The following is a 15143-nucleotide window of genomic DNA, read 5'->3' as shown; positions in this document are numbered from 1 at the left end:
TGTAAAAGCAAGGAACTATCACTACAGAAAGGGCTTAGAGAGCAGCCTAGGTATCCCCACGTTGGCACATCTCCATGCCAGGGCATGCGGTGGTGATCCCAGCTCTATAGTGCATATGCTGGAGGTCAGAGGATCTGCTCGTTATGGAGATACACTGCTGCTTTCAAAGCCTACCTCATCATGCATTTATCAACACTGGTCTTGCTCCAGAAACCTGAACCAGAAAGACAAGGATGGATCTCCTCCACCATATTCCTCTTTCTATCACCAATTTAAGGGAAAGATGTATCCTGATAACACACACCAGGAAATCACAGGGACAGGATTTCAGCTAAACCTCAGTTGCAAATTCCTTGTTACTTTGTTACAAAGAAGGTAATGGTGTAAAAGTCCTCATTTAGATGAAGCCTCTTTATATATTTTCTTTGTATAATGGAGAGATAACTACATGTTAGTTTAAAAAAAGAAAAGCAGAGGTGGGGGGAAAGCTGAAGCAAAATATCTGTAATCAACTTTCTGGAGTAGTTGTAATTCGTTATTCAAACCAACTCATATAGTTTTCTTTCCATTTTGTGCTCAGGGAGTCTACATTCTAGATCTAGCTGAAACATATCTTCATTTTATTAGATTTCTGTTTGTGGTATTTTAGTGGTACTGACCTTTATTTGTACTTTGCACACAGCCTCAGACCTTCATGCTTGCCAAGATCTAATTTATCTCTAAAATTGAATATCCAGAATTAAACTGACTGAAACTCAGTCGAATAAGTACATAAGTCTGGCATATAGTCATCTAAAGCTTTCTTAACGTTATCCTTAAGTGGTTAAGGGTGCAAATCTATGATCAAATAATTATATTTTGGGGCAAATCAGATTTAAATAAAACAGGCTAAAAAAAAAAAAAAGAGTTAAGCATATCAATTTCTAAAAACAAGTTTTACTTAATCAGAAAACCATCACATTTAAGCATCCTAATGCAAATGCAAGAGCTGAGAAAAAAAAAAAAAAAAGGCACACATTACTGCCTGATGTATGAAATCCATATTCTTATCCACTCACACTCCTATGTATTTGGTTTTCTTTTCCTAACACCACATGTAGGAGCAGTTAGGATTATTGAAGCTCAGGTCTGCTCAAGAACCTGCTAAAATTTAAGAGTAGTTTCATGAATAACAAAACTAATGAAGACTGATTTCTTACTAACGTGTCTTCCCTGTGGTACTAATGGTTATCTCCTGTGTAGATTCTCTGATGTTTAATAAGGACTGGATCCTCATTGTAACCTTCTTTCAGTTGAGGCAGAAACAGCTTCTCTGCTGTCTGGCTACCTTTTTCTTTAAAAACAAACAAACAAACAAACAAACAAAACTTCCAGATATGCAGCTTCTCTGAGACTCCTACATCTCTGTGAAATTTAGTTGAAATTAATTACGAGATTAAAAATATACTGGAAGGTGGGGAAAACAGAAATAAGTACACACGTAAGTCCACATATACACACAGATATATACAGAACATGATCATAAAAATGTTTTTCCTTCAGAAATGAGGCAAAATTGTAAGTATCTCATTTGAAAAGTGCAGTGCTAGACTGTGGCCTTCCATGAACATCTAGATCTTTAAATGCTAGTTCTAAAAGTGCCTTGTGCAAGTGAGAGCGCATTGTTAGGAAAGTTACCTTTTACCAGAATAAAACCCATTCATATCTGTGAGTCTCATTCACCAGTGATAGGAAGTCTTCAAACCAAATAATCAGCTCTCGACTGTACACACAAATGCTTCTCTTTCCAGTAAAATTTTCACTTCACCTTTTAGTGCAGGCAACTTCCCAACAGGCCCCAAAAGCTCACTGAAAGTCCTCCTAGTACAAAAATCAGTCACATAGCTCATTTTTGAATACATGCTTTTTCTCTATATTCAATTACCCTCTTCCTCTCATACCATCAGGGACAGAAGAGCCAAGCTGATTCTTTCAGAGCCCTGTGAGAATCTCTGCTTTCTCTTCCTCTCCACTGTGCTACTTAATGGCAAACGTTGTAGTGAAGGGGAATTTCTTTCCTTAATGACCTCCATCCTTAACAATAGATTCAGCTGAATTCTAATAAAACAATGAGGGTTCTTGAATTTTAGACTCCGCAGCTTGCAGATCTTGCTTTACAAAAGTCTATCCAAGAAACCAATGGTCACTCATCTCTGAGCTCCATTTCCTCATTTTGGGCGTCTGACAGAACAAAAGAAAATAGATTACAATTTGCTAGAATTACCCGCCATCCTGCCACTCCAAAAGACTCGAAGCCTATCTGCAAAAATAGTGCTCACGCACAAAAATGAGTGTATTCCAACTCAGTGGTAGGATAGGAGGAGGAGGAAGGGAAATTGATGAATGAGGAAAAAGCATAGAAAGGTAAAGGAAATAACAGAGGTTAGGTTTTCCTTGCTTTCTTTTGCCTGAATACGCAGACACTTGAGAAGATAAACAAAGACTTAAAAACATAAAACCTCCTTTTCTCTAGGCACAGATCTACAGCAGCACACTTAGACAGTTGCTTTGTTCAAAGGATGTTCCCTTTTACAGATAAACTCCCTATTTTTCACAAGAAAAAGAAAAGGAATTTTAAGATTGCAGTTGTGAACACAATACAGTCACTGGTGGTTATCCACAAATTAAAATTTATGCCACATGAGGAAATATTTCAAACTACTTTTTCCACTAAAATCCTATATTCTGAGCAATATGGCTTCCACGTCAGACTCAGTGAAAGTGCTGGCACCTAGGCAGAGCAAGGTAGCCTTTTTCTTTTTTCCTGATACTGCTCTGCCTTGCTCAAGATAATTTATAATGCCACTACCTATTATACTATGGTTTATTTTTACTTGCTATCTCTCTAATGAGCAGGCATATAGGAGAAACAGAAAAGATACTCAACTCTAGGAATTTCTGCCTATCTAGATGCTGGAACAAAAATACAACTCCAAAACTTCTAATAATCATTTTCTAGAAGACATGGATATAAATTTATATACACGGCACTACAATAGAACAACAACAATTTAAATCTCTCTTCCAGGAATTTCCAAGGCTAATGATAGTGAGCTTCACTGCCTTTTTACCAGGCTCAAAGATTTACAGAAGGGAAGGGATATATTCCTTTAAGGGGAGAGCTAATGGAACAGGATGTCCTGCTCCCCCTCACTGTACATCCACTTGAGCAGGCCACCTCCCGTAGATGTGAAAGAGCTGAGACACCGTTGTTGGTGGTAGCCACTGCTTCTAACGCTAGAGCTTCGCAGACACGTCGGCTTGCAGTGTTGGCCTAACTCAGGACTTCAGGCTATATTACTACTGCAATTCCCGAGTGACTCGCCCTGCATTATTAGAAACAGGTAATTCTTGTCTTCAGATTTCTTAAACAGTATTAGCAAGCAATAACCCCTGCTTCAAGGACCTTATTCTTTCCACAAGGTGCTTGCAGTTTTGCTAGTCTGGGCAGCTGTACTTGGCATACCATCTATGTAGGTACTTCTCTTTTGCCCAAGGCAGTCTAGAGCTTGCAGAATAGGTAATCTGAGCTAAACCACATCCAAAAGCCACCAAGCAGAACACATATTCAGAGCACTGAGTTCAGTCAAAACCACAGAGGCCTAAGACTCTTTCATTTATAAACATGATGAGGAAAGAGGCTTTCTACCACTAATCCATTGACTGTGACTGTCTAAAACAAACTCGTACGAATAGCAGCTCAAATCCAGGTCTCCTCCCTCAAGCTGCATGACTTACTCCCAAATGTTAAGGTCAAGCTCCTGCTTGCTCTCTCTCCTTGAAATTTCCTCCTTGAATTCCTGTCAATACAATTGACTAGTCTCAACAAGAAAGATGAAGGATGATCTCCAGGGAAATGTCAGGTGGTGGTGAAGACAATTCCCTAACAAGCAGGCAAAATGGAGTTAATCTCTCAGCCTGAGGAGGGAATTTAACCTCAACCTCCTAGCTCCTACCCCTGGCTGCCGTTACGGTCACACAACTGTCATTGACTCCACAGTCAAAGAAAAGAACAAGTCTGTCATCTCTGATTCACGTGGTGTTTGTGACATTCCAGTTTTACATTGTACCCAACTGACCGCAGCGCACACACCTAGAAAAATAATAGAACATAATTTCATAAATTATCTTCTCTTTGGTATTGTTATTGTTCAGTTCTGATGATCTTGTCTCAGCATGCTGGAAGTCATTAATTTCATTCTCTGAGCTAACACTGCAACATCCTGAAGCCTGTAAGTTATGGCCCAAATTCCCTACACATAGCTCAACATAAGGGATCTCTGCATATTTTTCATTGACATCGAAGACCTACCTATACTTGTTGCTGGGTTAATTTCTCTCTTATGCAACTTATTTCTGGTATAAACAGTTTATAATCTTAGTTAGCTCAAGCCTAAATTCTCATCCATCGCAAAATGTCTGGTTGCTTTTAGATATGTACTCTTCTAATGTTTTTCCCTAGGTTAAAACAAAAACAAAACAAAAAACAAAACCAAACCATCTAAATAAACCTAAAGCCCCCTATACCATCAAAAATATGTTACGTCTTAGGTGGTGAATATGGCCAAAAGAGCAGCAGGAGGAAACTCTTCCCCTCTAAAGGAGGTGCTGAACAGACGAGCTCAGTTTGCTAAGAACTGCCAGAACCCTGCTGAAATACTCATTGTAAAATATACATATCTATACAAATATATTATATTATATTTTTATATACATACATATACATATAGATAGATACACACACACACATATATCTGGTAATCATAGTTCCAAAAATGTCTTCTTACGTAGGTGGTGGAAAGCGTTCCTCTCTCATATATTTAATTCCTCATTTTTCTTTTTCCCTTCAAATAAAAAAATTAATGCATCTGTCCTGTTGTTTGCTCTATTGGTCAGCAGTTTCCACAGCAATAGACCCAAGCAATCACTGTTTTTCTGCCTTTTGGACAAGGCAGATGCCCTATCCTATGGCATCAGTCCTGTGTCAAAATGAGCTTTTTTTAAGGCTCAATTCAAAATCCTGCTAAGGGCTTTCCTGTTCCTTGGATGATTATCTCAACTTTCCTTAGCTCTTTTTTATGCCAACAAAGAAATTGTTCTCTTACTAAAGGTCTGATATGATTTTAACCCAATAACAGATATTATTGTCTTTTTTTTCTTTTCGTGGTCCTAGTACAAATTGTGTCATTTTGCATTTCCCACACATTTAATGTATGTTTTCAGTGCACATAAACTCAGCTCTATAAATCTTCTGCTTTAGTCTTCTAACTCTTCAGTACCTCTGGCTTCTCTTTTATTGCTAAAACACAATTTGTGGCAACGTGTTAGATAATGTAACAGCATCTGACTTAAAATTAACAGCCATCCTGTTTCCTTTTAGATCAGTAGCCTATTCATCTTCTGTTGCTGCCCATAGCTGCTAGAAAAAACGCTCATGATGAATGTCACTCTTTGTCCGTTTTGTACACACTACATACAAACTCTTGCCCAGCTGTATAGCGTGCAGCATTACTTGCACACTTTCCCATGTGCTCAGGGCATTGGGAAATTGTTTCAGCTACTGTTAGTTGCCACAGTGGAATCCGTTTTGTTGGAATCCAGCTTCTCATTTCTGGTGACACAGGAGTCCCCCCTCTCCTGCGTTTGTAATTGCCACCCATACTTAATGTAGCATATAGCTTCATACTCCAAAAGCCAAAAGCAGTGCTGCTGGAAGCTACCACAGGAGAATATTTCAGTATCATATTCACAGAAATACTGATCACATTCACAAGAACAGTTGTAATTCTGGCTCCAGGAAGAGGAAAAATAACCCAGCCTTCTAGTTATGCTATTGGCTTCAAAATTAACACTTTTTTTTAATCTTGGAAGATCATTTTAGATTTTAGCATTCACATCTTCCAAGTTTCGCTCTACAAATTCAAGGACTAGATCTTCCAAAATGTTAGGTGAGAAGTTTAGATAATTACCTGATTCAGGCGGGATGAGTCAAACACAAAATATTATGAAACCCATTAGAAGACTGTAAGCATTGAGGAAACTGAAACTTATGTGGAATTTGAAGCTTTTCCAAGGTAATAGCCTCTGTTTAATGTCTTTCTTTACTACATAAACACAGAAAGTGGAAATATTACTTGTGCTGCTCCACAAAGATAATTAAGAATAACCTATCTTGTAATCTTTTGAATGAACAGGACTGCTGTTTCCTCTTTTGCAAATATTTCCATCACACCTTTCATCAGAAAGACACTAGTTCCAAACATCTTGGTTTGCTTTCTATTCAGTTCAATAATCAGCAATTAATATTACCTCCAGATGGCAGGCATTGTCATTTTGCTGCATAAAGCACTACAGATGAGCAATAGTAGTTTGCCCAGGCCTTCCATATGTCTTACATTCTGTGCTCTAGCAGACACAAGCAGCTAATATTATCTTTTTGAATCATATGAAATAAAAGAATATTTCTTTAGTCTCTTTACACTTCTGTGCTACATCTAATGTATATATTTGTTAGAAAAGCAAAGGCCAGTAGATAAATATTTCTAAATTGTTGTTACCAGTAAAAATAGGTATTTTGTTATCTGTCACTTCCATCTTTAGGAGCTGACTGCTTGTAGCAGGGATGCAGGTCTGAGCATTGTCTTAACTACTTACGGTAACAAATCTTTCTAGCACTGGGCCTTTGTTTCCATAGCAACTGTCTAATAATTTGCTAGATAACATTTATGTGATAAACAAGCCTAGAAATCATTGTTGACTCACATTAGAAGAAATCCTATACATTTTGTGCTGCACTCTCGGAGGCAGCAGTTGCACTGCGCAGCTCTGAGGTTTCTTATTTCACGTTAGGAGGTACTCAATCTTCTCCAAGAAGTAATAGGATTAAGCAATTTCCCCAAGCATCATAGAATATTCAGCACAACTCATTTTAATGTGATCAGGATAAAGGCAACATCCTCTGCATCTGTCACCACACTACGAATTCACAATTAATTAAGAAATGCATCTGCAAGCAGTGCCTCATTTAAAAGGGTTCCTTGAAGGAAAGAAAAATAAAGAAAAAGCAGCCAAGCACACATACAATTCCTAGACCTTTAAAGTTTAGTTTAGAAAAATTCATATAGGTATTAAAATGAAATAAAAATCCTGAGCCATATCACAGTGCCTTACCAGCCTTTCAGTTTATTTCTTGCCATTTCGTTTAAAGCTAGTACATACAATCATATTGGGCTTCTGAAGGAAGCAGAAACAAAGCACATTTGCCAGAGTGGCAAACATGGCACTGGCAACATGGCACAGCCCAGTGATAGGGGAAGATAGACAGAAATACAGATTCCTATCACTCATTGTCTTTAAAAATAGCACTTCGGTGGAGCAAAACTGGCCCAAGTAGCAGTTATATAAAGAACAGAGCTGTCTTCCTTGCTGGGAGATGCATATACCCATGAAGGAATAAATTTAGAGCTGACTTTGCTGGATAATAGTTATCTTCATTTTTCTCAAAAAGTAGCATAGAAGCACAGAGGCCCTGAGATATCCACCACAGTCAAGTTCATCTGACTAGACATCTGTTGTCATTTGTGCTACCACCATCATTATCGCACCCTCACTGAAAAACATCTATGTCTTAAAAACAAAAACTTCTCAAAATCATTGCTGACTCATCTTGAAAGCTACTTTTCAGTTTTATTGTGTTAACACTCCCAGTACACTTTTCCAAAACCCGTTTGCTACATTTTTGTTTCACCTTTTTGACACGGAATTCAAACCATATCTGATATTTTGCTGCCCACCTGAGCAAAACATAATAGTCAGTGAAGTCATTTAATGTGGGTTGCAGCTCAGGAGAGTTCCCTTTCATTTTCCTTGAACTAATGATAACAAAACTCAAACCATAACACATTTATACAAAACCAATAAGAAGTTTAGCATTTGAAATAGGAGCCACTGAAATTCCTTAGCCTGTATTATTATGCAAGAGTTCTGATTAGATTATCATCAGGTTCCCTTTTGGCTTTTAAATTTGTGCATCTTTAAAATATATATATATATGCATTTCAACTTGAAAATCTAGTTTATAATCCCTTAGAGCCTGCAATTAGAGTAGCATGAATTATTTATTCAGAATCCATAAGTGCTAACAGTCTTCTCAAGAGTTTAGCCAAGTTTTGCTCAGGCCAATTTATTGCTTGTGCTAAAAACCATACACAAACAACATAATTGTTCTTTAAATTTCTGAGTGAGAATCTCAATGCACAATGTAAGGCCGTGTGAGACTCCAGAACTTAAGCCAATAGAGACCAAAGCCAGTGAATAAAAACAAGTAGATTTTCCACAGTTTGGATCAGAGCTCCTTTGGAATGGTACCTTTCAGAAAAACCAAGTCACCCATTTCAGAAGTACTTATCATGCACATCATTAATTTGATGGGTTCTTTTTCCCAGAATGTAACAATATCACCATGATGTATTCTATTTCCTAGTTGTGTATTTGCATAGTTAAACACTAAAATAAAAGGAAACATGCTTAAAGAAAATGTACATTCTGGTTTTAACACATACATTTTATACTTTATAAATAATAGCCTTTGCATATTGAAGTTACTGACTTGAATTTTATGGATGACTTAGAAGTTTCTTGGCTTGATCTTAAAATTTGTGTTAAAAAATCAGCAAGGAACTTGACTTCCAAGTCGCACATCTCTGTGCATCTTTTATGTGGAGTATGCTGAGCTTTTTATAAGTGCTGTGGAGATCTCAGATAACCTTTTGTTATAAGATATATTAAGTATCTTTATCATTGTTTCCATTTTGTAGTGGAAATGACAGATTATTACAAAAGGATACAGAAGAATGTAGGAACAGAAGTACCATGCATTAAAGATTTGATATCACTTTTTCATACAATGGATGAATAGGCAAATGGTTAAATTATTTCATTTTTTTTAAGAAGTGACGTCCATCTTTCCTTATAAAGCTCAAGAGCTTATGACAAAGTTTATGACAAAGTTCATGACAAAGATTAAGGAAATTTAATCTTTCCATAAGATTATTTTAAATATGCAATATACTCACGCATAGATAGACAATTTGAAAAATTTGGTTTACAATTCTACAAATAAAAGGTACCATTCCATCTGATGTAAAACGTCTCACTCAGAGTGCACAGAGCTGTCTCTACAGGAGCTCACTCTACACTACTTCCGTGCTACAGAATACATCCTTAACAGGTCTTAAGACCAATCTTCCTCCTTTAAATGCCACATAACTTTTTTATAAGGGTGAGATCAGTTCCTGTGTATCCCAATATATTTGGTTAGCTCATCAGTTGTAACTGGATATATAAAATTTTTTAGCATCACCAAAATAATTAGCATTCATAAAAACAAGTAAATTTGAGTCAATTATTGCCCAACTGAACTCAGCTGGAGCCACTGTTACTTGTGCAGTAGTTAATGGCCCTCAGGAAATAAATACATAAATAAATAAAACTTTGCTACGCTACCCTGTCAGAAGATACCAACCTGCCTAGATTTTGGAAACCAACTTTGAACTAATTTTGTAACTGACAAAGGCATTTGCTATACGTGTATATCTTGTGATAAGTTAATTATACTATGTCTGTCTACCAAAGCATGCACTTGACAGACAAATCATTTTACAGCACAATAAGTAAGGTAGAAAACTTCATATCCAAGTGTTTTGTCTTGGATTGTCAACCAGTGTCAGCTAACAGCTGTTTTTTGAAAGAAATCCCTCTGAGCTATTTCTTGTACCCAATCTCCAGTAAGCTGTAGGCTCCCAACAGCAAGGAGAAGTTTCCCCTACTGTCATCCATCCTCACCGCCTGTCACTAGTCAGCAAGCCATCATTTCACTCCATTTCCAGTCACTTCTTTCTAATTGGGATGTGTTGCTCATACTGGCATGAACTCAACATACATAATACTACCACCCTGAAACACGTCAGTCTTTGAGCTCCTGCTTTCATTAACTCATGAACTGGAGTAGGTGAGTTTGAGGAGCATAAATGCAACTAGACTGTTTGACTTGCATAGTACCACAGTAGGAAACATGGAGGACAAACATTTATGACTGAATTAGCTTGTAGTAAGCATCAGAGAAGCTCAAAAGAGGGAGGAAGTTTCTCTTAAGAGTTGATGTTTTAGACCTATTTCATGTTTAGAGTTCAGAGATCTAGTAATCAAACTCTGAAACCTTTCCTATTGGACAATTGCTCTGAACAGAACATTGTTTCTTCCTATGAACTGCACCTTCAAAATTGATCACAGGGTGCCTAATGAGAGAAAATTTATGATTTATCAAAAGCTAGTAAAAACGTGATGGTTCCAGCCAGATAAATTTGGCACTGTCTCCAGATGGAACACACAAATTAGCTGCCTCAGATTTCAAATGTACCCTGTAGGTTAGAAAGCTTTAGAAATAGCGAGGTTATACTGGGAGAGACTAGAAGAAAAGGAAACAAATGGAAGAGAGCCAAGATTCAACTAAAATTAGAACACAGATTTATTTCACACATTCAACATCCACAGTCAAATTTTCAACTGTGCTTAAGTGCGTTAGGAGCCTCCAATTCCCAAAACTAGGAAGTAACACAGAAAGATTATACCCAACTGTTCATGTCATCTTAGCCTATCTGTGAGGTAATACGTTTGCCTATGCTCATTCTCTAAAACAATGCAACCCTAAGACCATCGTTATTTTTGACATTTCAACTAGTACTAACTATTGCAACTCATCTCCTCAGTAATGTGGTTTATGTGAGCACATCAAATCCATCCTGTGCTCTATACACCGCTTTCCCTAAAACATTGAGTTATAGTTATGGTCCGACCCCCTGAACATCAAGTATACTCTTTATAAAATTAATGAATATTCCACCTGAGAAAGGAAATTAATGTCTTTTTCAGACTTATGTCTCTCTCCAAGAGTACAAGGAACTAACCATTAGCCTGATCTAAAATTCATTCGTTAATGAGTAAACAGAAAAGATCTTCCTGACAAAATAATTCTGAAAATATCAATGTTGATTTTCAGAGTTTTTGAGCTTTTAAGACTCTGAAATTCTCTCTCAGGCATTTGCACTTGCAGATTTCACAAGATTCAAATATGAATGAAAAGAGAATGAGAGGCAAATTTTGAAACCAACTAATTATCAAATTAAACTGTATACAATAAAAATAGTTGCATTTATTTAGGCACATATAATAGTGAGATCTTAAAAGATGTCTGTATACACTGCTTAAATAAAATATAATTACTGGACAGCGTGTGCCCTCAGCTCCACACTTATGGTTCCTTAAGGGGTTTTTTTCTGAGTAGCACTGACTGGCATATTTTCTTGTTATTGCATTAAAAATCCAGATCAAATAATGTTAAGGGCTTTTTATTATTATTACTATAATGAACACAAAGCAGAGCTTCACATGAAATCCTCACAAATTTCCAGGAGTTGGGGACCTGTGCCCTTTCAGCATGTAAAAACGTCACCTGTAGCACAATTTTCAGCAATTCTGATTAAAATGCATATTCACAGCACTTCTGCTCACTGAATCTGATTAGTTATAGGTGATGCCTTGATTGTGCTAAAACTCCACAAACCGGGAAGCAAAAAAAGGTCAATGTGCCTTTAGGTTCTTTACTAGTATCATTCTAGAGTTAAAAATACTACAATAAACATTAATCCAATTAATACATGGAATTCATTTTCAGTCTGATGCTTCTTCAAAGGCTTAAACTGAGGCTGATACACAGAGCTTCTCCTTGGTTTTAGATTTTCGCGCGTGCCTATCCTGAGAACACAGTCCTCACCTGGGCAGGCTGCGGTGGGGATGCAAAAGGATGAAACAGTGGGAATCTCAGAAAAATCTCTGATCCTGAAAGCTGCTGGGATTTGCGGGGAAGAGTAGCGGAATAACTCGAAGCTGATATTCCAATACTTATTTACGAGCATTTGCCATCGAGGACTTTGTCCATTGGCTATGCCGAAGGGAGAGATCAGGAATATGCTACACTACTGCTGCTGTTTGTTTTCCCCTAAAAAGTAGCTGTGATCACTGGTGATACCTTGGAATTGCACTTACCTTCTGCAGCCTAACTATAGAGGGAAAAAAGGCCACCTTGTGGTAAGTCATAGGCTGTCAGCAATAAGATTGAACAGCTAAGCTGAGAACTGAACATCACAGCAGGGGCAAAAGGCTAACAGACAAGACAGGTGATAAACTCCAGTGGGCCGTAAATACCCTGCAAGATTTTGCCAGGCTGGCTGAAAATTCTTTGAGTCAGGTTTCCAACACAGAGTACTCCTATTTGGCAAAACTGTGCAAGGGGTGCTCAATTCATAGCAAATTCATTCAAAATGACTTTTCCATGAAAGGTATATTTTCCCAGCCTCAGAAAACTCTGACGTGCCATAACTTAAAGTCACATTACTTCACATTTTCACAATCTGCACAAGTGTTTGGAGGCTTCTAGAAGACATTAGCTATAATTCCCATCTTTTCCTGGGGTTTGAATGTTCAGGTAGACTGGCTTTCAGACGCACTGGAACAACAAACCATTCCAGTAACTTTTTAGATCGTTACTGAAAGGCACAAGGAATAGGATGATCAGGGAGCCATTTCCACTCCCTAGGGAAGGAAATAACGACAGTTGAATAATGAAAGCAAATATTCACAACGAAAATTGGAAAACAACCATTCATATACGATTTTTCTCTTATTAGGGTGATCATAATGTTCGCTAGTCATTGATCATGAACACTAGGTTGATTACTCAAAACTATTTCAAGTATTTTATATAAGTTATTTATTATAAGCTATTTCTCTTTTTCTTTTTTGTACGTTTTTATAACTGGCTCAGTAAGCAGAGGCCAGGTCAGTCAATAACTAATAACATCACAAAAGAACAATTGAGAGGCTTGGGATGGGATTTTTCAGATGACTCAATATTAATGTGTGCTCCTGCCAGTGGACAAACAGTCAGTGTTCATTTCTCCATTTGTCTCAAAAAAACCTAAATTTGGAATTTTAAAAATCTCATTCTTAAGAAATCGCATGATAAACCACCCAAATATTAGCAAAAACAAGAAACATCGCACCAAGGTAGGCCTACCTTAACATTTCATTTCAGTCAATTATGGTTTGGGGCTATTAAACCTGCATGCAGTATAACTATTAGAATCCTTTAGTTTTCACATTTAACCTAACTTATCTTTGAAATGACTCAGTGAGTTTAAGAGCGACTCAAATGATTACCAGTCAGTGTAATAAAATCTCCTGTCTTCAATTTCTGAACGGATTTTCTGATTTCCAGTGTTACCAAATCTTGATAGCTTGAGTCCTCCAATAATTGAGAATAATTGAGACCTTACTAAAATCCTCAGTACGTAACTAATATTACTACCTGAAATTCTCAGCTTTGGTTTGTTTCCTCACCTCCCTCCCTCAAAGTATATTCAGCTACATTCTCTTCAGAAACTAAACGACACTGTTACCTGCTTGATATCCAAGATCTAGCTCATGACATGTAAATGCTTAGTGTTGACAACAATTTTTACACAAGTGGCAAGCAGAGTTCCAAGCCTGCAGAAATCACAAGCTTCCTGAGAAAGCAAAAGTATAGCATTTTGTAATACTTAAGTCTCACAACACTTACTGTTATGTGTAGAGTGGTGCCAAGTCATCATTTCCAATGACTTCAGTGGAGTTTAAGATTTTCCTCCCCTTTTGTGGTCATTGCCTTTTCTCACTGACAGACAGCTTTGAGATTCGAGTTCCATTTACTTCTTAACTCAGAGACATATAGCTCCAAACCACTCTGTCACTAGAGTCTGTGAAAAACAAAAAAAAAGAATAAAAAAGCTAAAAATAAGATGTAGTACTGTGAAGTGTTGTTATGTGGGGTCACTAGTGCATGACGTTTAAAAAAAAAAAAAAAAAAGCAAATGTTGTTGCATTTTATCCGTAATCTGGACTGTTCTTCACAGTATGAAGCAGTCCAGAGCCTAGATCCTCCATTTCCTGAACGAAAGTCAAGTAAATAAGCATGATTTCTGCACCAAAAGAGCCATTGTTTAAGCAAATGATGGATTTTCAGTGAATACATACGCAAACCTCCAGAAACGGCCTTAAGTTTTGATAGTGCATCCTCTTTAAAGTGGCCTGCTAGTTGCACTGGCTGCTACCTTTGCCTGGTATCACTTTCATTTCTTAACAAGCTCACAAAGTCTTGTAGAGATCTTTAATAACTGTTGAGGTTTAGCTCAAATATGCATTGCTTGCCTGATTATTTCATTATTTCCATGCATGCAGCCCTCTATGGAAATTGCCTTTTGTGGCGCAGAGTTTGTCCAGCATAAAATCCCAGGACATATCCCTATTTAAAAGATGACACACTTTATTAAGCTTTCATTTAACATCTGCCTGTGCTGCAGACAGATTAAAAAAAAATACATTATGTAATTAGCTCTGATTTTATCGATTGCCTGTTGAGGTGTGTTACTAACAGCAAATTTGATAAGCCTAGTGCAGGAAAGACTGCAATCATTGTGCAAGAAATTTAGAAAGTGACTGCCACCCATAGACTAAAACTAACATAACACAATAGATGTCTATAAGCAGCTATAGGACTAAGAATAAGAAACCGTCAGGTAAGCAAGAGCAGCTTCTCCTGTCAACTTTCACTGATGCTCCCATTTACAGATGGCACTACGTAGAAACTTAATGGACAAAGGAAATTAAACGTTCTTGGTATCATGATTTTATGAAGTTTCTTACAGGGTCAATGCTAATGTGAAAAATGATCAGGTTTAACCTGCTTTAGAACAGTAACATTAGATGAAAAAGCCTTTTCCAAAAACATATGAACTTAAACGTGCTTGTCCCACATGTAAAACAACTTAAAAAAGTAAAGAAGTCAATGTTTCTAATGCATTTAATATACAGCCTTTGAGCACTCGCTGTGCCTGCAGACCCTGCGTGAGTTGTCAGCATAGGACGCTGGTGGCCCGCGAGGCCATTCGCTGGTGCGGCACGCAGGTGCCACGCAAGCTACATGGCGTGGGCATGAGTCTGACTCAGTCCCA

General features: G+C 37.4%; 1 long non-coding RNA gene across 1 annotated transcript in view; it reads right to left on the bottom strand.

The window, feature by feature from the left end:
- Positions 1-13889, bottom strand: part of LOC138066865 (uncharacterized) — a 117796-nt gene extending 103907 nt beyond the window's left edge. Inside the window, exon 1 of the long non-coding RNA XR_011140465.1 lies at positions 13715-13889. This is a non-coding gene — a long non-coding RNA (uncharacterized lncRNA). The remainder of the gene's footprint in view (positions 1-13714) is intronic.
- Positions 13890-15143: the final 1254 nt, after the last annotated feature.

Source organism: Struthio camelus, chromosome 3 (assembly GCF_040807025.1).
Source record: "Struthio camelus isolate bStrCam1 chromosome 3, bStrCam1.hap1, whole genome shotgun sequence".
NCBI lineage: Eukaryota > Metazoa > Chordata > Aves > Struthioniformes > Struthionidae > Struthio > Struthio camelus.
The sequence above is the reverse complement of the archived record's forward strand: the minus strand, read 5'-3'. Positions and strand labels throughout refer to the sequence as shown.